At 38.4% G+C, this 26,430-nt stretch overlaps 1 long non-coding RNA gene and 1 pseudogene across 1 annotated transcript; one reads left to right on the top strand and one right to left on the bottom strand.

Annotated features, from left to right (window-relative positions):
- Positions 1-1,969: 1,969 nt before the first annotated feature.
- Positions 1,970-24,797, top strand: LOC110345009 (uncharacterized). Its single transcript, XR_015441456.1, has 4 exons — positions 1,970-2,193; positions 14,124-14,246; positions 21,901-21,982; positions 23,715-24,797. It is a non-coding gene; the product is annotated as an uncharacterized LOC110345009 (long non-coding RNA).
- Positions 7,067-8,521, bottom strand: LOC101699280 (Golgi pH regulator-like; annotated as a pseudogene).
- Positions 24,798-26,430: the final 1,633 nt, after the last annotated feature.

The raw sequence follows: 26,430 nt of genomic DNA, 5'->3' as shown, positions 1-26,430 counted from the left end.
AGCACGTAAATTTCTGGTATTCTGTCATTTTTGATATTCTGATTCTCAATATTTTAGGAATAGGTATTTATATAATCACTGGAGTCATTCATTTACTTTTGGTGAAAAATAACTGGAGACAGATAATTTTGTGATGTAACACAGTGGCCCTCAAATTTCAGTGTGTGCAGTGTGTTGGAGTCAGAACCAACACAGTAATTAGAACAGATAAAGCTTAATATGAAGAGTTATTAACTACCAATAAGGCACAACTACTAAGGGTAAAAAGAACTCTAAAGAAAATAAGAATGGCAAACCTAGGGATCAGCCTTATCAGTAGGGTTGAAGTGGAGGACATAGGGAGTGACATATTTATCACAGCATTCTTCCTTCCTCAGCATCACCACAGCAGAGATAAACCTCTTTGGAGAGGGTATAATTGAGGTTAACAGATGCTATAGAGGTGACAGTCCAGGGAGGACAAGTGTTCCATGCAAAACCATCTACAAAACCTGTACAGTGGCTGAAGATCTTACAGATATATAAATGTTAGGATGCTTACACTGCTTCAGTAACCTCTAGTGTTTTGAGCAAGATTTTATAGATGCTGCAATAAGAGGAAAATATGTTACATTTGTGTTAAACTTTACACACAATGTTTTATATGTTTTCTCATTTAAAACTCAAGCCTAACCTAGAAAACTTAGTGACCTAGTAAGATCTTATCTCAAAGTTAAAAAAACAAAAAGTCTTCCTCAGTTGAATTGTATGCTTACAAAGAATCAGGCATATGTGTATGCATGTTTCCAAATCTTTTTATTTCAATTAAACTTGTTATTGTAATCACAAAATTTAAATGAAGGGAATGTAAAGCTTTGAAATATTAGTGTAAAGAGAAAATTGTATGTAAGAAATAAAAAATGAAAATTTCTAATGCTAGCAATCTGGAAAAGAAAGCAGCCTGAAAATCCTTCTGAGTTTGTATTCATGTTAAATAGAATACAATAGAAATTCTTAGAAATGTATAACTCTATTTATGAGGAAATGGAAAGCTTTAGGTCCCAGGGACAAAGAGGGAGCTGTAAATTAAAGAAGTATGAATTGTAGCCAATGCTAAGCTTCCCTGGAGGTTTGACAGGAAAGCTTGAGTACCTACAAGGGAAAGGAAAGGAGAGTTGATCCTTTATAGCCACAGTGTGAACAAAAACTATCCTAGAGCCTAACTTTTGAAAGCCTGCACTTTCTGCACAAAGGTGGAATAAAAAATAATCCACATCACAACATAGCGGGATGATGAGAAAGTGTGTGTTTGTGAGTGAAGGAAAAAAAAAAAAAAAAAAAGAAAAATCTCTGAGAACCTGAAACCCAGGATTTGAAATTTGAACATCCACATGGTGTGAGCATATAGCCACTGAATTCAATAAAAATTGCTGTGAGTGGATGACTTCCATTGGGTACAGCACAGAGGCAAAGGTAAAACCACTTTGGAGATACACAACCCCTGTGGCAGAGATACACATTCACCCCCATGGCAGAAGATTTTAGTAGAACAAAACTTGCTGAAGATCAGTCCACAATCCAACGTTGCAAAATAGATGAGGAAATGGGATACCATGAATGAGTCACTTGGCACAACAAATAGGAGAATTGGTTATACAAACTTTCAGATAATAAATGCTCAATGGAAAGGATAAATACAAAAAGAAAGCATTAAAATAATAAAAAATCAGATACAATGAAAAACCAAACATGTCTGCAAATGAATCAAATAGAAATCCTAGGAATGCTATTCTAGTTACAAGGGAGGAGGAAGCAATGAATAAATTGCAAGGGAACTGCTTAGTGTAGTGTGATAGTTAACTGATTATGTCAATTTAAGTAAGAAACGCCCAACTACATCAATCAGCATAGTTCTGGGTGTGGCTGAAGGGATTTACTGATGACAAAAGACCCACCCCGGGTGTGAGTGGAGATGTGACTAAAAGGGAAATGAAGAAGGAAGGCTGGCTTCTATTTCTTGGGACGCGTTCCTGTCTTCACCTTCACCTTGGACAACTGGGACTCCTGGCTTCCAGCACAGACCCTTCAGCATGCTGGTACTGACTCACACGGGAGTACAGTGAGCTCCAGGCCTTCAATTGGATCCTTTGGATCTCCACTGTTTGGACTGTTTGGACTTTTACACTCTTCTGCACCTGACTGTGGGCAGCCACTGTAAGCCAATCTTGTAAATTCTTATATATTTATATGTCTTGCATTAAATCTGTTTTTCTAGTAACCACTGACTGATATATGTAGTTTAGTTTTTTGGTTTCTTTCTTTTTTGTGTGCAATACTGGGGATTGAACTCAGGACCTTTACACTGAGCTAAATTTCCAGATCTTTTTATTATTACTACTATTTTAAATTTTGAGACAGGGTCTCATTAGGTCACTACCATAAGCCACTCATGCTGGGCTTTAACTTTCTGTCCTGTCTCAGCTTCCCAGAGTGCTGGAATTACAAGTGTGTTCTACTATGCCTGGCTTAGTTTAGTACATTTCAATTTCAGGCCAATATAGCTGTGTTAGCTAATGAACTCATACATAGCAATTTCTCTTCCTTCTCCTGTTTTCATGTTCTTCATATGGCATGATTACACAGTGAAGTAGTTTATTCCAAATAGTGTATGCTACTGAGGTTTTTAAAGCTTAGCCCATGGTCCTTAAGACCCAGACATCACAAGATGTATGCCAGTTAGGAAAGAGAATATTACCATTCCAGAACTTATGGAATCCAGCAGGATTCCACAAAATTATAGAGATTCATGCTCACACAGGGTGTGCCATGACTGGTATCACTGTGATGCTAAGATTTTAATTGACAAAGACATAGTGGAAATCTAGAACTATTGGTTTGCATGCAATGAGATGGTGATAGTGGATAGTTTGACACCGGCTCTCTCCAACCTAGCTCTGCAATTTGGACAAGACATTGAAGCTACAGGTGCTACATCATATCCCAGTGGAGTATTTTTGATTCTTTTTTGTTTTTGGTACCGGGGATTGGACTCAGGTCCTTGTGCTTGCCAGGCAGGAGGTGGAACCACTGAGCTAAATCCCCGGCCCCTCAGTGGAGTATTTTTGTTTGGAATTTTTTGAGAAAGGACTCCAACTATTTTGTAAAGATACATCAAGAATTCTTGTGCAATACAATATTCAAGCAATACAATATTCAAGTAGATTTTCCTCAGAGAATATGCAAGTTCTGTTTAAAGAGTTTACCATATTCTATAGCTCTGAATAAAGCACTAAATATTTAATTCCTTCTTTCTCCAAAAATAAGACCTAGCTGAAAAATAATCAGCCTTGAAAATTAGAGATCAAAAATACCAGCCCCAATCAGTCCATCTTTGTCTTACCTGCCTTACAGGGTAGACACCAAGAGAGAATAGTGATAGCCGATAAAGCAAGAAATTGTTATCAGTGAGATTAACAAAAATTAAAGTCTAATAACCCCGAGAGTTAGTAGGGTTGTGGGAACATTGCTGGTAGGATAAATAGGATGGCCATTCTGAATAACTAGTTGGAAATATCAAGTAAAGTTGGAGACATGCCAACTCTATGACCTAACAGTTTCACTTGTAGGTATGTGCTAGGGCCATTGCATTGTACACACTATAGACCTGTGTACTGTGCAGCATTTCACATCCCAGAGAAACTCACAAACATGCACAGAGCTATTCTAGAGAAACAAGATGTGAGGGAAGCCCTAGAGATTTGGGGAACATCTTAATTAAAAGTTGTCCTTCTGGTCCCACTGTTGTTTTAAGAATTAGAAAAATGATGTAGGACTCTTATCAGAAGACAAATACTGAAGAAAAAAGGTCTTCCCTATATCAAAAGAATAAATATACATTGATATGTTTATGTAAGAATGTAAATATTCCTGGAAAATAAAAAATTCCTGGATATTAGAATTGTGCCCAAGCCCAAAGAAAACAGAACATTGCTTTTGTGGTTTATATAAAAAGCTGAATTACCTTCTAAGCTCAGATATTTATACAGTTTTTTTAGTTTTTGAATGCTTGGCACCACATTTGATGTGAAAAGCAGGAAAATTATTTGGGTGGGAAGCTGCCCCTAGATAAGAATGGTCGGTATCCCTGACCTGAATCCATGAAATGCCATTGTACTCCAGTCACTGCAATAGCAAACCCTCCACTAGGCAACAAAAACCACCGCTCCATGCAGACACAGCTTAAATGCTTTCTCTTTCCTGAAGAGCTCTTTATTATTAGTCATTTTTCTGTATCTTCTAAATTATGTGACCGCTGTAACATTTATCCCATCATATAGCAGTGAAACTTTTACATATCTCTTCTTTCCTCCTAACCACGATTTCCCAGAGGACCAGAAGCACATGCTATTCTATATAACTAGAGCCTAGAAGTGCTCAATAAATGTTTGTTATATGAAAAATAATTTAATCAAATCCAGCGTTTTATGTTTGAGTTTCTAGCTTGTCACTGGACTGCTAGTTGCTTGTTCCCCTGCTCCTTTTCCAATGAAAGATTCTATCTATAAAAGGATTAAAAAAGATAGAGCTCTTTAGGAAGCCATCTCCAACTTAAAAAAAAAAGACTGCTGTGTACAGCTGGCGCCACAGATTAGTCTGTACTAATGGAGTGTCTTTACCTAAAGAGATGTTTGGGTAAAGAGGGTCATAACTCTTATAGGGGAAATATGTAAATATATCCTGCCACCATTAAAAAAAAATTGAAAACCTGAATTTTGTGTGCATTTTTCACCTCTCTGTAAGGTAGGCATTCAATTTTCTCCCCTTCTTTTGTCAAGTCTGGCCAGTTTGGGCCAGTTCTATTTCAGCCTTTGTCCTAAGATATACCCTGTGGATCTAGATGAGACTTGACATGCTAAGGTGCACGGATTGATGGGATAGCTTTATAAACTGAAATAAGATTCTTCACAATGTGTAAATCATAAGTGACATTAATGGAACTCAAAAAGAAATAAAAGAGATTCATGAACAGATTTATAAGTTTTCTTCTTTTTGCATTTTAATTACATTGGAATTTTAATTGCATTATAATTGCACTTTAATTGCATATATTTGTGTAAATTAAAAAATAATTAGAGTTCTGCAGCATTATGGGAAACTAATTTATGCACATAGACCTTTAAGGATGTATACATAGAAAACAGTTTTACAGTTCTCAGTATGCTAGGTACTTTTAAATCGTTTTTGATTCAAAGAGTATAGCTCTCTAGAGTGATGTATCTTCATGCTTCTCTCTGTGACTTAGAAAGTGAGACAGAGCTGGAGCTTGAATGGAGGGTATTGCTTGGTATGCTTGGGACTCACAGCTTGGAAAGTTTTTTAAATATTAAAAAATAAATTTTAAAAATACATATTTTCTAGCTTAGGACTGTGAAGTTTCTGGGCTCTGCTTGCATGTGGGTGGGAAGGACAGAAGCTGAGTCACTAAATTAGGGTGACAGAACCAATGAATTTTTAACAGTATTCTTGGCACAGGTTATCATGGCAAAGCGTATGCACAGTGTAGGGGCCATTCATTCAACAAGCATTTATTGAACGCCTACTGGTGTCTGGCACCTCTGAGATATGTCCCAACCTGTTCATAGCTCATTTGCCCCAAAGCAATTTGAATGTTCTGGCCTTCACTTCCATCTTCTTGGCCAATTATGGACTGGACTCCCATGTATCCTGGTTCTTTGATGCTTCTGAGTATGTCTCACCCTTCATCTACCAAGGTCCCAGACCATGTGTATAGGCAGGTTTATTACCTAAAAATCACATTTTTATCTTTTTTGGAAAGGAAAATGCTAAGAACCTTACTTTTTAAGAGTGTGCTATTACCTTGCCTTGAGATTATGACACTAAATGCTTTTGTAAGCAAGAACATCCAGTGTGAATACATTTCTGTCCTTGCTCATCTCAAGGCCTGAGATGGAGCCATTCCCTCTGTCTGCTCTTCCTGGGTGCGACTCCTACTACTCACCTGGAATTCATTCTAGCCCTTCCAAGTATCCTGTGTAGAATTAATCCTTACCATTTTCTTGCTTCTGCAATAAAGTCTCTGTCCTTTCGTTTTGTAATGCTTAGGTTAGAGTTATATTCCGTCAGTTCCTGCAGGTTGAGGACCCTGTTTTATTTATTGTTGAACTACAGGAAGGATTCAGATTATGTAAAACTTTGTCTCATAACCTGAGTCTGGACCTCAAAGGCCAAATATCTTTTTTTTTTTTTTTTTGGTACCGGGGATTGAACTCGGGTCTTTGCGCTTGCGCAGCAGGCGGCGAAACCACTGAGCTAAATCCCCGGCCTCCAAAGGGCAAATATTTTGAGGTAGGTGTGTGTGTGTTTGTGTGTGTGTGTGTGTGTGTGTGCGCGCGCGCGCATTACAAGCCCTTATTAGAATCATCAAGAAATTTTTAATTGCATGAAAACACATCAGTCAACATTCTCATGGGAATATGTAGGCTCTGTTCTGGGCCACAGCTAGATTCCTGATCATGTTATTTTGTGGGATTTTTTTTTGAGACAGGGTCTCACTATGTAGGTCAGGCTAGTCTCAACTCACTATGTAATCCAGGCTAGCCTTGTACTCATGGTTATCCTCTTACCTCAGCATCCTGAGTGCTGAGATTACAGGTGTGCATCACCATGCCCATCAATGGCATTTTTTTTTGTTACAGTCTGACTTTAATGACAATCAAGCTTAAGAGAAAGCCATAACCTTGCCCACCTGAACGTCCACATAAGTGTCCGGCATGGCCCAGTTACTATAGACCTCTCTTGCCCCAGTTCCAGTGTAGTCTCAGTCCCCTCTTCCCCTGCCCTCACTACTTCGCATTCTTGCTGCTGAGTACTGCCTCGAATTACTTCTCCTTCTTATGTTCTAGCCAATATTACTTATCATAGTATCACCTGAGAAAGGTGTATGATGGAGGTAGAACATGCTGCTACAGCATTTTGTTTAAAAATATTAGGCCCTGGTCCCCTCCATTGCTTTTCTCCAGACTCAGATTCTGAAGACACTGGCTTCTAACAGTATGTAATCTCGAGTTCAAGGTGCCATATGCTTCTCTGGTGCCTGTTTGTGAGTCAAATAGAGGAATAATATGCTGGAAAGGGTGCTGACCAGGAAGATGACATCAAATCAATGGTGACACAAGTTAAATTTCAGTTCTCCAAGGACTTCCGTGATTATGGTGTGATATTCTAGTGGAATATTCATTCGGATCAGCAGTATGGAGGAGACAAAGTACATGCCCATTATCTGCGCTAATAGCAGGACAATGACATTGGAGGACTTACTACTTGAGATGGCATAAAAGAACTTGGTAAGACTGATCAGCAATCCTCTGATGGATGTGCTAATGATTATTCCAACTAGAATGAAGGAAATGTGTTGGGACCAGAACTTCACATCAAACTGAATTCCTAGGTAATTCAGGGATCTCAGTGTCTCTTGTGACAGGATCAGATTTCCCCAACTCAATCAAAAACAATATTGATGGCTGCCATGAAAATTTTCCGAACACAGTAAATACAGAAAAAGTAACCCAGAATATTTATATATATATATTTTTTGGTACCGGGCATTGAACTCGGGTCCTTGTGCTTGCACAGCAGGCAGCGAAAACACTATCCCCGGGCCTAGTAACCTAGAATATTAAAATATTTTCCTTTGAAAGTTTTGGAATATTCCACTCTTTCTTTGGTTGCATATACATCAGCTGTTTCAAGAAAAAGCTGCTTGCTTATTCTTCCAAAGCATCCACTTCCTGTTGAATAAGAGTAAGTTTTTCACTTCCTGGAGCTGAAGTAGTAACACTCTTTAATATTCCCCAGAAATCTGATGGCTTGTTATGTACCTCTCCCCTCTGGAACATACTTCTCTGTGCCATTGCCATCCTTTCTCTTTGCTTATGATCTTATCCATGGTTTGAAGCAGTTGCCTTCCAGTGCTAGAATATCTGTGTCAGTCATATTCCCGAGGAAGTAGGACATTTATGAGTATGGGCAGTTGACAGCACCAAATCCAGACAGCAGAGCCATGAGAGTCACCCCAATCACACCCACCCAGTGGATGAGCTATTCTATGGACAAGATCCTATGCTTTGGGCTGACAATGGGAAATTGATCTCCCAGTTTCCAGAAGAAATACATAAAAGTCAACCATAAGAGACAGGAAAAAGGCAGTTGCTGCTTATTCAATAGTCAGATGTTGCTCACAACAAAATAGCCAATGTAGAAAGGTACCATGAAAATTAGGATCAACAGAATTACACACAGGTTCATTTTCCAGTAAAAATAATGGGAGCTGCTATTCAGTACTAAGATTTCAAAGATGATAAGCTCAAACATGGTGCAAGAAAATGCAAAAATTAACAGAGATCACCTGTACAACATATTGACCTCACAATACTTAAACAATTGGCCCCTGAAGAAAAGCCACACCCCCCAAAAAAAGAATCTGGGAAGTAATTACTGTACTGGAATCAATTAGGAAATTCATGCACAAGTGTAGGGAGGGCTGGAGCCTTCGCTCCCCAAAGGCCATTGCAAGCTCTGCAGCCAGCCCTTTTACTCAGGTAGCCTTCGCCCCGAGGCACTGGCCAAGACAGCTGCTGGTCTGTTTGACGCCATCAAGCTGCACCCCAGACAGCCAATCATCATGTAAGTCCTGCGCTTCCCACCACAGGCTAGAAGTCTCAATGGCATGTTTTTCGCAAAAGAAATTTATTGGATTTTAAACTGTTTTGAAGTCAGGTGGTGTTCCAGAGTTTCTAAGGGGCATATGAAAGAAATGGAAGGAAACTGTATCTTCTCTGGGCATTGTGTTTGGGTGTATCTGGGAGAAAACAGAATCCAAGCAGGAATACTTCCTATTTAAACTAGGTAAAATTTATTAGAAGACTTCTGTCTTTTGTAAACACATAGAGTAGGGTGGCTCCAGGTTCCTGCCAATCACACCCGTACTAAACCTTGTTGAGGCCTTATTTAGACAGGATCCCATCCCTGGAACCAGAACTATAGTGTTAACTTTGGCCTAGGCCAGTGATGTTGGTGAACCTTTTAGAGCTTTCAATGATAAGAAACAGCCCGCTGCAGCACACATGCCATAGGTTTGCCACCACTGGCCTAAACCAATACATGAGTTTGGGCAATGTTAGCTTCTCTTACAAATAGATACCATAATGCCTAATATTGGAAAAACAATAGAAGCTTTTTCTTGCTAAAGTAGTCATTCAATGCAGAGGTTCATGGTTGTGGGTACCTCTTTTATGAAATGATTGTTTGGCCTAGCCTTCTTCCATCCTTTAGTTTTGTTAGTCCCTAGGGGTGACAGTGGAATGGAAAGAGCAAGTGAAGGCACAATAGTTACTCAAAAACCTTGATCTGGAAGTGGCACACATCACTTTTGGTCAAAATATATTGGTCGATGAGGGCAGACAGCAGGGTTTTTACCCAGTGAAAGGGCTCTGAGTAGTCCTTAGTTAACAGCTACTTTCCAGGAAAATTTGCAACTCTGTACCATAAAAGGGGATTCTGAACTTGGGGTATAGTTCGCCACTAGATTTGCTTTGTTGCTTTTCTTGGGTGATACAATTTGTCATCCAACAGTCCAGGTGCCCATCTTGCATCAGATTGTTGTCTGTTGCTCCCTGCATCACTCGTTTCATTACTGTTGAACCACTGAAGCAACTCCTACTTCCCATCAGACAATTGGTAGGCATCCAAAATGTGCTCCCTGCTCTGTCTCTACCTGTCCCTGGCAGGCAAGGGAGGGAGCTGGTCTCCCTTATAGGTACGTAACAGCAGGGTCTGGGAAGGCCTGGTTGTGGACATGGTGGTGGTGATTCACCCTTACATCATGAACCTCTCAAGCTGCCCCTGCCAAAAGAGGCACAGTGCAGACCGTCTTTAGTTTTCTTGTGTCATGTGTAGGAGTGGGATACTTTCTGATGAATTCCATGGAAACTCATGGTGCCTTGGCAGAAGGCTTCCACTTGTCTCCCCCAATTAAAGCTCTCGCTTGGACCTTTCAGTCCTAGAGCTTTCTTAAGCAGATTTCTTTAGCCCTGGGCATATGTAAAAATGGGCCTGAGGTCTCTGGTCCTGATTTCTCTATCCTTGTTCTCAATCATCTTTTTTATTTTTTAATTTAATTAATTTATTTTTTTTTGGTACCTGGGATCGAACTCGGGACCTTGTGCTTTAGAGGCAGGTGGCGAACGACTGAGCTAAATCCCCTGCCCCAAGCATCTCTTTAAACACTCATTTAACCATACTGCTTATGACCTCCTTGGTCATATTTCATTAGATTAAATTCTAGTGTTTTCTTGAAAAAGGGAAAGTACTATATGTTACCAAAAAGAAAATATTTTGTAAAAGTTTTTCTGACAATTACTATATATTATGTACCATGAAAGGAGCTTTGAGCAATATGAAGGAACATAAATTATGATTTCTGCTTATGAGGATCTTATGAGCCAGCCAGAACAAAATAATAATATGGTGACTACTGTGATTTGGATATGGCTTAACTGTGTCTCTGAAAATTTCATGTGCTAGTGAGGGTCCTTGCTTCAGTGACACTGGAAATTAAAACTGAGGCTGTCACCATGGAATTCCAGGAAAAACTTTAATTGAAAAGTTAGAGAAAATAAGGGGGAACATGGCTCTGACAAAGATCAAGCCAGTTTCCTATTAAAGGAAAGTAAGAAAAGACAAAAAGGGACCTTGGTTTGAGAAACTGAAGGGGGCACCAGTCTGAAGAGGTGGATCAAACGAGCCCATTCATAAAAGCGCAGTTTTGTGAGTTACCATGATGGGATGGAGTTGGGCTGATCATTATAGCAATCTTGGTTTCATAGCTCCAGAGGAACCCTTATGACTTGAGGGGTAGGTCTGTTGCCATGAGATGACTGGTCTGCTTGAGGCAGTTTCAGTCTTGTGAGGCTCTGCTGGAATCTAACGTGACTCTAGGTTTAGGGCAATTAAGACTCTGGGCATAACTGGATGCCCCTGCAAACCTCTTATATCTTGGTGCCCTTGGCCTTGGGGGAGGGGGCAGGTGAATTGGGACTAATAAACCTTGTTTTACCAACTTTTAGACAGATATTCCCTAAATGACTAATGCGCCTATATGTAGAATTGAGAAAAAATTTGACCTAGAGTTTTACAAAATGAAGGTTAAATTTCATTCTACTTTTAATTACCTATTGAGCATCTGTAGGCTCAATGAAGAGTATTTTTTTTAAGAAAAGAAAAAATGCTTTTAAGTTTCTGAATGCCTTAAATTATGATTTTAATGAGTAATAGGTTAAAGGCCCAGGAGTTTGTCCTCTGTCCCTATGGTGTCTATTTTACTTTTTTTTCTTTTGCCTTTTAGGATTAGAAATACTTATATAATTCCTGCTCAGTATTAAAAAATGCAGATAGTGTTAAGGAGTTTATAGTGAATAGTAAGCTTCTCTTCTATTCTAAACCTTAAACTTCCTTGGAGACAACCGCTGATACCAGTTACCCTTCTCTGTACAAAGGTATTTTGTGAGTATGCTGAGCATTTCATTCTTCATTTTCTTCTCAACTTTTTTCTCTCCCTTTGTAGATCAGTAGTGTTCAAGTTTTCTTATGCAAAAGAAACACTAGCAGTACCTCTTAGAAATACAGATTGCTTAGTCCTTTCCCCAGAGATCTGATTCTGTGGATCTCGTCAAGTTCAAGGAATCTGTTCAAGAAATCTAGGTAAGTTCAAAACTCAGTTGATTCTAAAGCATGTGGAGCACAACCTCTACTTTGAGGCATTGTTTTAGAAAATAAATAAGGTCTGCCTATCTTGGGAACTGATCTGGTGGAGTTATAGAAATCTATCACAGTGTGCTATCTACTCCTCCAGTCTTGGATCTTTCCTAGGGCCACCTTTCCTTTGGTCTCCATTGCGATGCACAGAGGTCCTTCAAATTCAGTTGGTCTGAGGATCTGGATTTGTTCCCTGGCTTCTCACTGACTGCCCTACTGCTGAGCTGCAGAGTGTCATTACCCAAACTGAGAAAATCCAATTTGTTTTCTTTCTCTACTTCTGTGACTACATTTAACATCCACTTTCTTTTACCTGTAAGGAATAAGTAACAGTCACACAACCATAGGGTTTTGACAGATGACAGTAACTTAGACATTATTTCAGCCAATCTGTAGATAGGGAAACTGAGGCCCAGAAAGATTAAGAAACTTGTCCCAGGTCACAAAATAAATTATTGGCACAGCAGATTAGAAATCCATTTTACTAATTCTATGTTGGGTGTTCTTTACTCATTTCAGTGGCAGCTAAAATCTCAGAGTCCTTGAAAATTATTCAAACAATTCCTGTTCCCTAGTCCATTTTTCACTTTGAAATATGTCCTTCTGGGCCTGCCTACCTCCATCTCTCATGGGCCACACTTGCCTTAGTTGTTTGTCTTTCTCATATAGTATTAGTGTGAATTATTTCTGAATTCTCAAACATGGCAATATCTTATCTATTTGAACTTCAGGCCACCAAATATAAAGCAATTTTGAACTGAAAGGGTGGTGGTTACTTTAAATCTCTGTGAGAACACAGGAGCTCACAATTCTTATTCTCAGCTTCCTCAAACAAAGACCTGAGGTACAGTCCGATCCTTATTATTTTCTAGGGTTGGGGGAGGGTTGAGGTCATACAAAGGTTGCTTGGTTTGCAATCTCATCCTGTCTCTCTCCTCCTATTGACAAGTCATCAGGATGGTTTATAGATTGCCACATCACTTTAAAGACTATTTGCTGAGGTTTTGAGACATTTATCCAATCTCAAGAAACTCAAGGGACCTGATTTCAACTTTGAATTATATATTATCCATGTTTGAGATGAAATGAACAATTTTAATGGGGAAACCCTACTAATCAGGCCAGAGAATAGCAATTGGTTTAATTTAAAAATGTTTACAGTTTTGTAAGTTTGATATTTTAACCTGAATATAATTCTTAATAACCCCTATCCCCAAACTTATATTCTTCTATTTTTCAATGTCCCAAGAGTCTAGCCAGGAAAAATATCAGCATGTCTTTGGAGAGCTTATTTGTCCTGATGAAAAGAAGGATTCCAGGAAAAAAGGATCGGTTCTTTAAATAATTGCAGCAACTTCAGAATGGAAATTGAGTAGCTACAGAAAGATGCATTCACTAGAGTAGGATTTTTCCCACACTTTTAGCATTCAGAAGCTATATTCAGGAAAAAGACATTTACTAGGGTTTTGAATCCAAATTATGAGAAAATAGTATTTGCAAGCCTTTACACATATATAATTTTGTGATTAGGACTGTTGGTGAACCACTCTAATATCATAACAGATTTAGCTGCAGTCTTTCAAGCAGGTATTTATATTAAGTCTAGGTAGAGGCTGGAACACAATGTAATTCTTTTTATCTATTTTAATGTGTACAGTAGCTGGTAAATCAGCTTCCCTTGACCTGTAAGATATAAAAATGATGCTATTTTGTTTATATGCATTATTGTTGGAACTCTGCATTCCTGGGAAAAGTGATCAAAGATTGCATTAGCTGTGTTGTAAGGCAGGGATGGATTATCCAGCCACATATGCAAGATGAAATCCCTGCTGTACATGTCTGCTCTCATTACCTTATGCATCAGCGCTTGTAATTTCCAAGGATCAAAACTATGCCTTGCTATTTTTAGTTCATTTACTTTCTTTGAGGATGATGGTCATTATTCTGACACTTTGTTTCATATATACACTCTTCTTCCACCCTAGTCAAAATAGATGTTAGTTTTCCATCTATATGCTTTTATACTTACCACACACTCTAGCTGGGCTTCTTTGGATTTAGTTGGCTTGGGAAACTTAATGATTTTATTTTCTAGAGGTCAATTGCTGATATACAACCAATAATAGATAGTTAGCTGCCCAGGATTCTTTGCATTCATTCCTTAAAAACTCAGTTTAGTTTAGGTCTTTTTAATTCACTACTGAAAATCAGGTGCCTCTAGGAATTTCAATGTTGTATTACAGTATAACAAACTACCCAATATCAGTAATGGCCTATTTAGGAATGAAATGCTTTATTTTTTCTGGTTTTAGGCGATTTCTAATTTCGATGGGGACCAGGCATCATGTACAAGAAGGCAATTAATAGCTCCCTGAAGGGACAATTCACTAGCCAGGTCGTAAAAATCATCCATTGTTTGATCTTTTGGCCATAAGGTAAGAGGGAAACAAACACATCTATTTTCTCTCAGCACTACATCTGAAGATACTTGCAAAATTATAACCAGTATTATTATTGCTCTTTTTGTTATAATTTCGATAATATTTCTGCAATCTGGATATTTATTTGTTCATATTTATTTATTTATTTATTTATATCCTACTCATAACCTTCCCCACAGAATTTATTCTTTAAGAAGGCTTTTTTCAAAATTATGCTGGGATGAATACAATATTTCACTTGAAAATTCCCCCTTGTAATCCTATTCTCTGGAAAATTAATTCAGGCAAAAGAAGTAGTGAGGGAAGGAATTACTTAGCGTATTTGTTTTGGTTGCTCATATTAATCAGATTTTTTTGGATAATAGTTTTAATTCCTTGTGGTAAAACATACCAACCTTTCCCTGGGTTTGTACTGTAAATATACCCAGTTTAACTAAGACAAAATTGATCTAAATGCAAATGGATTTGTTTTGTTGTTATAAATCTCAAACACCTTGGGAATGGATGGGAGAATGCAGTAGTGGAGGAGAGAAGAGGAGTGGGTGGTGTAAGGACAGGGTCTGTGATCCAACCTAGAAAGCAGATAAGAAGAAACTGAACAAACAAGTCAGCATTAGGAGAAAAGGAGGCCACAGCGAGTCACAGCAGATTTGACAGAAATGGACTAAGTGTGTGTGTGTGTGTGTGTGTGTGTGTGTGTCTTTGTAAGGTGTTCCAGGAGCTCTCTTAGGGTTGCTGTGGGAAGACAGGGTGCGTATAATCAGGTAGTTATAGGAAGTATCTTGGGTTCGTGTCCAAAGTCTCTACCTGAAATCTAAGCAGATTCAGAAAGGCCCTAATTTTTCCCAAGAGCTCTCTAGAAGTTCTTATTTACTTCTGCACAGCATCCCTATGGAGAAAAAGACAATAATAATAGCTGACATCTTTCACAGCATGGTGGTGTGTGCTTGGCACAGTACTAAGTGTCCCATTTGCACTGCCTTTTTAGAACATTGTCTCCTTTAGAATTGAGAAGGCAGACTCTAAGATGGGAGTAACTAACTTAAGGAGCTCAAATCCAAATGCTTTGATCCAGTTGCTGAAACTGTAATCCAAATATTTTTGATCCAAAGTGCAGACTTTCTTGTACTATGATACTTTCTTAATGAATGAAAAAAACCAGGGTAGATGGATGGAGAGCCATGTATAAGTGTTAATTTGGGATGAGTTGTATCTGGTGGGCAAACTGAATACCTGCCATTTACTCAGATAAGCCAAGTCTTTCCTTAAACCCCTCACAATGAAATTAAGATAATAGGCAAAGAAGTTCTTAGAATGAGGATTTCCATGACATATAGTGAAGCATAGGAAAGAAATGGGAAAATTTGGCCAGGGCCCATCCCTAGATTACAACAATAATAAAAAATCAAACATGCAAAAACAAAAGACTCCAAACCTTTAACTCTTTGAGTTGTGGAAATAAAAGGAATCTCAGGAGGATATGGGAAACCTTGGTTAGATGAGACTTTGGAAACTGTTGTTCCATTCAGCATACCACTTGTTCTCTGGGCTTTAAACCAAACATGTAACCATGAATCAGTCTACTTCTGCTTCCTAACTGTCTACAAATGTGAAAAGGGCACTGGACCTCTGGAGAGGAGGTGTTTCTGGTAGTCTTTTTATTGAGCCCACAGGTGGACTGCCTCCCCACATGGTTTGTGTTGGCTACTGAAGCTGTATTTGGGGCTCTGGTCTGAGGGGAGGAAAGGTCAAAGAGATAAAAAATATGGGATCAGTTGCTATAGCAATTTAGTCTTCTTCCCTCCACTATAGATTCCCATGGGATTAAGAAAAATTTTCATTGCTTGCTTTTCTTGACTCCTAAAGATGTGGTCGTGGTGTACCCCAGTGTGACTATTTCAAAATCTGAGGTTAAACCCAACTACCACTAAAAATTCTCAGTGGCTGGCATTACTCGGGCTCTTTCAGACTTAAATGGTCTTAAGAAGAAACTACTGTTTCAATATTTTTGCAATTAAGTTGTAATTTGTATAAATGGCCCATTGGTAGTATCATTAAATTACGTTGTCTAAGGGTTTTCAGCTTGCAGAATATGCTTAAAAAATATTAGGCCTATAAAATAAATTTGGCAAATTCTAAGCCCCACACAACTTTTTTCCCTTCATAAAGCCCCAAATTTCATGTTATACTTTTAATTTATGATAAAGACTTTATTATCTGATATGATGGAAAGATGGGAGTGACATATGAGTTAAGACTGCCACTTATCTGAGCTTTAATTCCAGTTAATTTCCTAAACTTCATGCTGTACCTAATGTCCTGTCTGCCACATGAAGCAGAAAATTACAGATGTTCTCTGAATACTTATTTAAATGTAAGGACTTTAAACAACTCCCTCAGAGAGATCATGAAACTAGCACATAAAAACCATCTCCCATTTCAAAGTGGATTTTGAAAACCCCAAATACCCTACAACATATCCTGATATCAGGCAAAAAAAATAAAGCTTCACTTCAGAAATAATTAGGGTTGAAAGTGACATGTCTTGGTTGGCGGAGGATAGTAAACTGCTGTCTGGCTCAGGGAGATGAATATGAAGATGAGACAGAATGAGTCAAGGGCGGCAAAAGAGGGTCACACTCTAGGTTCATCACTAGAGACCATCTGTTGTGACACAATTTTTGACTGGTGTTCAAAAGTGGAGCAAAATTTATTTCGGAGGACAAAAGAAAAGTCGGTCTCTAGAATGATCTATGTGGTAAAATGCCAGATACTGTGGCTTTGACAAGAACAGGAATTTTCTGTTCTGTCACTTTCAGAGTTGTCTTCTTAATTTCCAATCAGGAAGAATTACAAAAACCTTCTCTATCAGATTTACAAATACCAATAAGTTACCCACTCCCTTTTTTTTTCTTTATCACCTTGCCCTTTTGATAGGCAGCACACAGTAAAATGAATAAATTCAGCATATTTTCCTGTTCACCAAGCATAAATTATTACTAACTGTGGTGAAAGGCTATTTGAAAAGCTGTTTTCTTTTATGGAGGAGCCTTCTTTTATCTATAAATGATTCTGTTTGAAATCAAAGTCGATATTGTCTTATCTCTGTGACCTCCAGAAACTGAACTGTGATGACATATTTCCATTCTACAGAAGGCAATAAGAGGATTCAGGCATAAGCTGAATAAACTACTAATCTATTCCTGTTCTTGGCTCAGATTCCCAGTCTTTGAAATGTAAGGAGAATTACCATAGCATTAGTATGTGATGTGATACCACTGTGAATTATCTGATGAGTGTGTTGTAACTGGCTCCAGCTTTGGGTGGGGGAGTAGACTGTGAGATGATTTCTAAGATCCCTTCCAACTGAAGTTCATCACAGGTCTTCATACCAATGCCCTTTGGTAATTAATGGGGGCTATATTGCCTTGTAATTTTTGCTGCTGTTTCAGCCCTCATATATTAAGTCATGACTTCTCTCAAAGAAGCTCTGTGCTTCTCACACCTGAAAGAGTTGTAGCAATTTGATGAAGTATCAATTTGAAGTAGCACTAATAAAATGTATCTATCAAAAGAGCATAGCTTTTATTCAGTGACAAATGTCATGGAGATTCATAGAGATTTTACACAGAAGCACATTTATTCAGTCCTCATTTCATCTGATGCCTGTCTTCTACATAGTGTTTTCATCATAATAAAGTGGGCATTGAACCACCAAGTTGGCATTTAACATTAACATACTATGTTGTACCATTTACCATTTTGGTATTTTCTTGATGGATTTCTTTCTTTCTTTTTTTAATTTTGAAGAGTGCAATGATTTCTGAAAATGAATGTTTTAAATAAGGTAGCACTGGACTGTGACTTCTAACAACTCAGGCACTGGCACTGAAGAAAAGAGACTGGATATTTGAACCCTATGTTATAAGGCAGAAAGTGATACGGAATCAAGCCTCTTGGCTCTGAGCAGAGCTGACTCATAACCTTGGCTCTCTAATTCAGATGGAAGCAGTAAGTACTTAGAGGAGACTGAATCACTTGCCCAGGCAGCACGTGCATCAGGTTGAGCAGTGAGACCAACTGGTTGACAAGCCGTGGTGGTTGTTCTCTCAGTGAAGTGAAAAGCATGTGAAAATTATTCATCCTCATAATGTTAGGTCTTAAAATAGTCTTAACTGCTGATGCATTTATAAGAAACGTGCAATCAGTTTTCTTTGTCCACCTGGGTGAAAGTTCAAATAACCAAAAACCCTTGGTGGTAGATGCACATAGGTAGTCTAAAACTTTGGGATTGACTTTGACTACATTCCCTTTTTTGTCAGAAATAATGTCCTTAGTCACATCATTTTTGTCCAGGAAATGCCTTCTGTGGCAGTCACCCCAAGACCCTTGTAACCTTTCACCCATTTTGTTGTCACGGGCTTTAAAGGGCACAAAGGGGTTAGGGTTACTCAGGTGAAAGTAACAGAAAACAATTCTGAATATTAAAGTGGAATAACCAGAGGGACACAGAATCAGTAAGATGTTGGATAACTTGGCTTTTGGAAGAATAGGATACAGGAAGCATAGCAGTTGCTTTACAGCAGATTGATTCTGGCTAGGTTGGGACAACTGTGACATGGATGATATCTCATCAGTTTTTCTGACCTAGCATCATTGGTTTAAAGAGTGTCCAAATCACACTCTTTGTCCATTAATTTGTTCAGGCAGGAAGAAGGAAAATCTGATCCCTTGGCTTCCTGGACTGCTGGGAATCACCATCCTTTTAAGAACACACATGCTGGGCCAGAATAATTACTGTACTTCTAGGAAACTAGAAGGCCATTAGGAAGGGGAAAGGATACTGGATGACAAATGTCCATGGTGAGGCATTTTCCCACCTCTAATATCTCATCTCTCCAACCCAGCTCAATTTAGTTCCACAATTTTTAAATAAAAGATCAACTCTGTACAAAACACTGTGTTAGGTATGGGGCATTCTGGGGAAAAGGTGTTTCTACACTTTGCTACTAGTCATGTTGCAATTACTGGGGCCATGCAATCTCCTGGCTTTTCATTGAGGGGTGGAGGTGAAGTACTGCCACCTCCAGAATGCATTCTGGCATTGCCTTTAGATTATCTGATGCTTTCAGGAAAGCTGTGAACCATGCACGGCTTTGGGCTTTGACTTCTATATCTCCCATATTTATCTCTCTCTGGTATTCTTTCACTCTCTAAGGTTCACTACTCTTCCTGCCTTCTGCTGTGTTCTTCCAAGCATGTAGAAATAATGGTATCACAAGAATATTATTCAAATGATATCATTAAGATGTTAGGTGAAAACAGGCATGAAGGATCTTATTGGGGTGCTGGATAGGTTTTAGATCTGGATTATGGCGATGGTTGAACAACTGTGTGAATTTATTTTAAAAAGTTCATTTTATATCAAAAGCAGGTGAATTTTATGGCATGAAAATTATACTGCAATTAAATTGTTATTTTAAAAAGAGTTGTTAGGTGATACTTAAAGTGCCACTCATCTGGTTGGGAAAACCTTTCAGAAGTGAAGGAATAAACTGAAAGCAGAAGGATGGTGAAAGGAATTTTTGACCACCAAGCCTAAGGCACTAATGGTGCTGGGGATGAAGTAAAGCTCACGTGTGCCTAGGAAGCTGCCCATCTAGTGACTGCCTGATTGTCTGTCATCACTCTGCTTCAGCAAACTTGGGGCTTAGTGAGTATTGCTATGAGGTGCCCAGAAGCTGGTCCATGAGTGACTCCAGGGACCTCACAGTATAGTGCCTTCCCTAAGGAGGGGTAAAGAACAAGAGGTATAGGCTATTTCCAGTGAGGAAAGACTACTATTTTGTGTCTTCTCCATTCTTGCAATCTTTCCCCTTTCATCCCTGGAAGTTCTCTTGAAGAGAAGAGGATAGACGGAAATATGGAGTGCTTCTCATTCCTGCCCAAAGGTTGCCAGTCCCCGAAGGATACCATAAGAGAAAGAACAATAAACTCTAAATCCCAGAGACTATGACCCATCCTAACGTAGAATCTCCCCTTCCGCAAATTTTTCACCATTTGGTTGGTAGGCCGATTTGTTTTGGCAGGTATCTTTGTAGAACATCCTCAGTAATCTTCAGGATTATCACATCGAGTGTTTTTGATTCCTTCTGGATTTTGGGATTCCTCAAGAACTGTCTCCATCTTACCTCTGTATTGTCTCTCAGTACCCTTAACATTGGCTTCCTCCACCCATATTGAATTTTCTTTCTTTTTGTTACTGGGGATCAAATGCAGGATCTTGCACTTTTGTGGTACCATTGAGCTAAATCCCAAGCCCAATATTGAATTTTTTTCCCTTCCTCTTCTACAGTATAATAACCCACCGTCACATTGTCATACGGTTCCTTGTTTGTATGATTTCCCTTTTCTTCTTACTCATGCTGGCCCAAGTGCCACTTCTTCTAAAGAGCTTTCCTTCTTGACTATTTCTACCCCATAACATTCTTTCATTTCCCTGAACCTAACAACAGTTACAATCTTCATTATACAATTTGAATTTGATAATTCTGCTATCCTGTATTAAAATGGTTTTTTTCTTGTTAGATCTTATGCTAGATTTTTGTCCTGCTCTATAAAAGTAGAAACTTCTTCTTCTTTTTTTTTTTTTTTTTTTGCTTAAATTCTTTTATTGGTACATTTTAGGTATACAACACATTTATATTTATCATTGGGCGCTTGTACCTGTATGTGATGTATCTTCATTCTTATTTTTTCCCCATTACCTGTGAGGCCTTCACCTCCTCCATCTTTCCCTATTTACATAGACTTTGTTTCCATGAAACTCCTTCATTTTTGTGGCATCTCTTATACCATCTACACTGGTATTGGAACATTAAAAAAATTCCTACTATTCTCTGCTGGTCTCCATCACTGAGCTGAAATTTGTGGGTGGGGGATATTTATTGACCCACCTTTTTTTTCGGTACCAGGGATCAAACTTAGGACCTTGTGCTCGCAAGGCAGGTGGCAGCACCACTGAGCTAAATCCCCAGCTCCGACCCCTCTTGTTAATGCAGAGTGGAATTTCATTTCTGTTCCCAAATAAGTGTATATTGGAGTCAAATCTTTCTGACACTTTTCCCACTCTCCCAAACATTTTTGCCCCTGGGTAAATGAATGACTAATGCAAATAGTAGGCTCAGTAATTCTTTTGGGAAATTATAAAAGAATGGGTGTATGTTCCTCAAAAGATAATTAATATGTTTCTCTCACCAACAAAACAAACAATTGAAATGGTTCATGGCTCAAAACAAACAAGTGGAATGTCCCATGGCTCAGTGAGAAGTCTACCTCCTTTTTGCTTTTTTTTTTTTAATATGAGAAGGAACTTCCTATATTAATGATAATGATGAAGAGAAACAGTCATTTTTGCTTTCTGTTCTAGTTTTTTTTTTAAACCTATCATTGGGGTCTAATAATATCTCCCCTATTGCATCAACTTCTCTGTCCTTAATCTAGATGATGAGAAATGAAGTCAAACCACATTCTTCAATCCAGCTGTTCCCAGGAAGTCTAAACCTTGGGCAGGGAGCAATTTAGGTTTTTTTGTGGTCTATTAGTAAGACCAATATTTGGATTCTTGTTCAGCTGTCTGTTCTTGCAGGTCCATTCTGCTGTCCATTACAATGAGGAGGAGGACCAATGAGTGTTTTGGCCCAATCACTACCTTAAACCATTAAAATGAGGTAAGTCCAAAATATCTGGTTAACCAGATGGTTGTGTAATTTTAGCTAAAATTGTCCTGCAGTCTTAAGTAGGAATGTGAGCATCAGTGTCTGTGTATACATGTGGGTCTATGGTATAGGTTCTCTTCCTCATGGATATACAAAGCAGCAGTGGGGTGAGATGCTGAACTGGACCATCAAAACTGCCAGACCCTGATGCCTATAATGACTTTGGGGGACTCTGTCAATTTGTGCAAGATCTGGTAAATATTTCTGAGTTGTGGCCGTTTATATCATTTAGATCCTTCCAAACCTTCTTGGCTAGCCTCAAGCATTATTGTATTCCTGTCTATCATGTGGCAAAGCCTATAGGTGAAACATTTTCCAAATTCCAACTTCCCCCCAAAACAGCTGATGTGACATGTTAGCAGCATATTAGAAGGAAGTGCTATAGACCCAAAGTTAGTTACTATCATTTTCAGACATGAAGGATATATTTCAGGACATACTCAAGTATGTATATATGTTCCCAAAGGTCACCCCAACCCCTCACATTTAATCATTCAAAATAGGGCCAGTATCTCTCTAGCTTAGAAATTTTTTTTTGTCTCTTGATAATTATTTCCTATATTGGAAGCACTTTCACCCTTTTTCCTTTTAGTGGCAAGCCCACTAATAATGAGATTGTTCTGGGTTCCTGTGAGGCCCCCCTGAACTATGTGCTTACTCCCCAGCCCAGATGGTTCTACAGATAAAAGAAATAGAAGCTATGGAAAAAAGAGCAGAACCCAATGTGCCTCTAAGGCAGGAAACATTACTGGGCTTTGCTAGCCTTGAGGATGAGAGACCTGTTTATTTTTTAAATAAAACTCCACATTCATAAGCAAAAGTATAAAAATACAGCAGTAAGAATAGTGCTGTGTATGACCTCATTATCTTACCAATACTAAGCTCAGCTATCTTCTGTTTTCATGATATCAAATAGCAAAATGCACCCTCACCTCTTTGCCTCCATCTCCCAAGGTGGTAAATGAGCTCTGAAATTTCTTTGATTCTGAATGAGCAGAAGAAAGGGCCTTCATGCGAAATGGGAGGGCTGAGCCAGCCTGGTTTCTCTCCAGTTCCCTCAGCGAGCTCAGTGATGACCTTTTGGCTCAGCAACTGGCCTGCTAGTTAAATACAACCACTGAACAATCACTTTACAGGATTTTCTACTTATTAAAAATGGAGTGTGGCCACCAGGGACTGGAACCTAAAGGTAATAAAAGAACACCTAATAAAAACTTTAAAATGTGTGCACACACATCCCAAGACTGGTAGGTAGAGTGATCTTTAACCTCCGCTAATCCCTTAAGAGTAGGATTTGAGGAAATGAAACTAGAACTATAAAATTGGAATCAGAGGACACTTTCAAACCCCGAGGTTCCCTCCCAGCCCCAATTTTTTTCCAAATGATGAAACAGTGATGCTGATTACACCAAATTAATAGTTTCTATATTTCAAGATTTGGGTACTAGTTTTATAAATCAGAAGAAAAACAAACATTTGCATATTTATTTACAGAAATATGTTTTAAAATTTAATTTAAATTAATGTATTAAAATTATATCAGAGTGTCAGCATCTATAACCTTGGATAACACATATCTTATGGCATGACACGATTTGTTACTATGCTCATGTATGAATGAAAAAAATATAAAAATATATTTTCTGAAAACCTTCTGACATCGTCTTCTTATATTTCCCTGTAGTTTCTTCTTAGGTAACTTCAAAAGAGATCTTGTTTTCAGCAGAATGATCAGAATGCGTATATGATTCCCAAGTTTTATTATACAAATGACTGTTTTTTGTTATGTAAGTATTTTCTTTTCTTTTTTTTTTTTGGTACCAGTGATTGAACTCAGGTCCTTGCGCTTTCAAGGCAAGTGCCGGAACCACTGAGCTAAATCCCCAGCCCAATATAAGTATTTTCTTGTTGCCTATCATTAAGCCATCTTTCTATTTATTTATTTTTTAATTGGTACGTTTGTTGTACATAATGACTACATGCGTTGTAGGGAGTTGGTACATGTACATGACATTTCTTAATCCTTTTTTTTAATCTCCCTAGGCAATCTTTTATACATTTTCAAGTTTTCCTCCAAAGGAGGAATGCTGGTTCTTCTCATGTGGAGCACAGTGAGGCTGTTGGTTCTGTGTTTATTAGATTCTGTTCCTGAGTGTGAGCAGTTTAGAAAGAAGTCAACACAGAGGACACAAATCACTCCTACATTGCCCTAGGTGACTGGGCTCTGCAGCAGAACAGTGAGGAGTTAGACTCCAGAAGCCTGGTTTTCTTTGTGCAAGGTGGCAGGATGTGATGGAGAGAGCCTAGGACCAGCAAGCAGTAGACCCAGCTTGCTCTTCCTCCTCTACTTACTGTTTCACTTTACACACATCAAATCTTTGTCCTTCAGTATCATCATCTGTGAAATGGCTGTGTCTGTGTATGTATGTTAAGGGGAGGAGAAGCCAGATAATCTCTAAGCCCTGAGCTTTCACACTGATTATTTGATTATGAGTTCAGAACAATTTGAAAGGCTCTCCTGGGGTCAGCTGTTTCATTGCCTTGTGTTACAGGAATTTTGTATCAAAAGCGCTTGGAATAAAATGTAACCTGGTCTGAGTCACTGACAGAATGATAACTCATTTGGTAGTGTTTCCTATGTGGGCTTTTAACCAGTGTTACTGGAAGAAAGATCTCTACCCTTTTCTGCTCAGAGGATTGAAAAGGGCTGTCCTGTGCTTGAAAAAAAAAAGATAAAGACTGTACTGTACTTCCAATAAATCATACTCTATATAATGACAAAGAGCTCTGCGGAGTTTTATTCACCTGAAAAATACAAAATACAAAATATGATGCCTACAGGCAGTGAATAAATATCTGTTGAATGAATGAATAAATAAACGAAATATTCAGAAGGATCTTTAAGAGATATCTTGCTTTCTAATGGGGCAGTTTCTGATCCCCAGAAAGCTCAATGGGACACAACTTATAAGTGGTGTATATGGGGGATAAAGGATAGGTAAGAAAGAATAAAGGAAAAAAATTAATACTACTTTCAATAATAGAAGGGATCTGTCTTCTTTGTGAGTAAGACTGAATTAGGGAAACATTTCTCTTCTTCACTATTGGTCTAGTGTGTTAGAATTTCGGAGAGTGATGGAAAATAAGGATGCTGTGTCTTCAGTTAATTTCTTGAACAAGATAAAGTCAGGAATTAAGAATGTCAAAGACCCAGTGCATACCATGACACTTGAAGTCCCAAATGCCTCTGTGCTGTACTATGGAGGCCTCTGAGTCTCATTCTAGAAGGAATATCTCAGACCTAGGAAGTGTTCTGCTGCAGAGAAAGTGGATCCTGTGAATAGAGAATGGGATTTCTCAAATGGTCCAGGGAGGATAGGAGAGAAGGAACTTGTTCTTAAAGATATGAAGACTTTGGAACAAAGTTAGGATCTGGGATTTTCTGAGATCGCCTCCATGAAGAATTTAACATTTTGGATAATTTTATTTTAGACTATATAAATATTTATATTTGTGCAAGATTTAAAAACTTTCTTTCCTTTCTGTGGACATTTTTCTAAATTATTCTAACCTTCCAGGAGATTCAGATATTACCACTTCTCTTGCCATTCAGGAGTTTAAAAGGATTAGGAAAGAATATAAAAGGGAGTTTTTATTAGAGAGATTTGCCATATGCATCTCTTTTTTTTTTTTTGTCAAGGAAGCAGAGTCCTACAAACCAATCTTTGGTACCCAAGATCTTGGAATGCCAAATACATACAGCCGAGTCCCCGTGCCCAAAGACCACTTTGACTGACTGCCATTATGACTGTCTTTTCAAAATAAATGTTTACAAATGAGGTTCCCTGAATTTTTGAACACTAACATTTTCATGATCTAAATAATAGTACAGATGTAGAGAAAGCAGCTGATGTGGCAAAAGCAACTGTGGCTCATTCACAGACCATGCTGGCTTAATAGGAATTATCCTAGACAGTCCTGAATGACTCTTTGGCCACAATTGCTTATTTAGTTGAATGAGAATTATCAATAACAAAAGCATAAAGATCAAATGTTTGTTCTCATTTAAAAAGAAAATATTTTGAAAGATAGAAGGATTTTCTTGTATGTCTTTGCCTTATGGTCTCCAAACACAGCATGCAATCCTTGACTCTATGATCACTGTTGTCTACCTTAGATCACGGCAATTTGGAAATGAGGAGCTGCCAGTCTAGAAAACCCTGCTCTCTCCTGAGACCATAGGGTGCCAGAAGCTTTAAAGTGCCATTCAGCAGGAAAACAGAAGCTAAGCCTGGACACTGAAAGCTGTTTTTCAATCTGCAAAACCATTCTCTAATTACTGAAGCCAGAAGTTGTGGAGAAAAATTATTTTTTGTTGTTATTACTGTAATGATAGATTT

The sequence above is a fragment of the Heterocephalus glaber genome, unplaced genomic scaffold, assembly GCF_053883595.1.
Source record: "Heterocephalus glaber isolate CG9 unplaced genomic scaffold, H.glaber_assembly_v1.0 deba00001523, whole genome shotgun sequence".
In the NCBI taxonomy this organism is placed as follows: Eukaryota; Metazoa; Chordata; class Mammalia; order Rodentia; family Bathyergidae; genus Heterocephalus; species Heterocephalus glaber.
Note: the sequence above shows the minus strand (reverse complement) of the source record. Positions and strands in the feature narration are given on the sequence as shown.